Here is a 2,168-nt window from a genome sequence, read left to right on the forward strand (position 1 = left end):
CGCGCTCGAGTACGACTAAGATTGACCCAAGCTAACTGTTACGTAATAAACTTTGACCTCGCAAGAAGTTTCAGGGCTAATTCTGTGTGCGATACCTAGTACAGTAGAAATAAGGTTTAACCCCCAAAAAATTGCAACAAAAGGTTTTTCAACGGATTTTGGTAGTATTGAGTGTGCTAAATAACATAAAAAAAGTATTATGAAATCCGACCACCGGAAAGTGGTTTTTTCCAAGATGGCCGCCAAAATGGCGGCCATACCATAAAAGAGCTACAAATTGTGATATAATCGCGATCTTTTTAAAACAATATCAAGTTTTTTGGGTCAGTAAATCATTTCAGACAATTTAGAATGTGATATAATCAATATAAATCAATTCAAGATGGCGTCCAAGATGGCCGCCATGTATAAACAGTCATAAATCAGTACTTACTTTAGCAATTTTAAGTGTCGTCATTTTTTGATCAAATCAAAGAAAGTTGTCATCTAAGATTCTATTGATTAACAGTTATACCAACAAGTAGACTGGAATTAAGGACCAGGTTTGCTATATTTAATGTATTTTGTAGTTTACGATAAATCAATAGTCATCTGTTTCCATTTCTCTATCTTCATCATCTATTACTTTCTCTACATTCTCACATCCCTCAAGTTGACAGGCCCCACAGGCTGATGTGCATGCCAACCCATAGCATCTGCAACTGCAACGTGGTGTTTTACATCCAGTAGTGCAATTGCAATGGATGATTTTTAAAAGTTGACAATGAAATTTACTGGCAGATGAAGTTGGAGGTATTTGCTGAGGCGTCACAATCGATACCCCCCAACAACTTTCTTGCTTACATCTGAAGCTATCAAGTGAATCAATGGATTCAGTCCCAAACAGGATAGCCATAGCCTTTCTTACAAATTCCACAATAACATCACTGTTCTGATTTGGCTGACTAAATGCTTCAGCACATAATCTAAGAATCTAATCCCCCTCCACCAATTTCTGGAAAGCTGCCTTCTTTACCGATGCCAAAAATGCAAGATGTTGAATCACAACCCGTAAAAGCATGTTGAATGGCAATGCAAGGCATACTTTATTTCCAAAGGCGGATTTTATGCGGGTTACATTTATTACCCTTACCCTAATATCCTTTGTCTTGTCCGACCTGAAGTAAACCTCTCGTTCGTCTGTATTGACATGATAGAGAAGAAGAACAAGTCTGTATCTTCTCCAATTAAAGTTACAGTATGATGATGGGAAATATCTACTGATGCTACACTATATTCACGTCAGCATGACGTCAGCTTGTATTACAGGACAATTTCTTTTCTGAAGTTCAGCAGAGAGCATAATTATTTATAAACTTCTGCTTGTTATCCTGATGATGACATAATTAATGTCGAAATATTGAATCGACACGATGGCGTGCGTTTTAATACTTGGAGCAGGGACGTATCCAGGGGGGAGCCGTGGGAGCCGCGGCTCCCCCCCTTTGTACACAGTGTTAAAATTTTAAAGCTTATTCTTGAGCCAATACAAATTCTTTCCTGGGATCACTCAAAATGAATACTTCTAAACATGTAAATATGCATCCGTACACGTTATACATAGCCCTAATAGAACACATAAGCCTAAGCGTGATTTAAAAAAATCTTAAATCCATAAATCTCAGGCCAGGTCTTTTAAGATAGAAATGCGATACTGTGGTTCAATTTCGTTTTTATACTTTTGCAAGTTTCTTTAAATGTTTGTTTAATAATACTACTACTAATAGTAGTAGTAATAATAATAACAATGATGATGATGACGAGAGAAATAATTTATATTAATATTAATAACAAAAGGGAAGAAAATTGTGCTAAATGCGAAAAAAAGTTGTGATTTTTGATCATAATATAGTATATATAGTTAAAGCTTAGTAAGCTATAATTAGGCCTAAGTTGTCCTGGATATTAAATAGATCCCTGATAAAAGATCATGAGAAATTTGTTGGCGTTTCATTTTGACTATAATGGTAATGTGATGATGATGAACTGTCTTTCCTCAAATTTTCTCACCTCAGCCCCAGCCATGGTAGGGCTGAGGTGGTTGTGAAATCACGTTTTTGAAGTAGCCCTATGTAAAGTACATACTCAAAGACAATGTTTTTAAGCTTTTTTTTTTTTTTTTTTTTTTT

This window comes from Anneissia japonica, unplaced genomic scaffold, assembly GCF_011630105.1.
Source record: "Anneissia japonica isolate Jap-2015-1 unplaced genomic scaffold, ASM1163010v1 scaffold288149_len51077_cov118, whole genome shotgun sequence".
Taxonomy (NCBI): Eukaryota; Metazoa; Echinodermata; class Crinoidea; order Comatulida; family Comatulidae; genus Anneissia; species Anneissia japonica.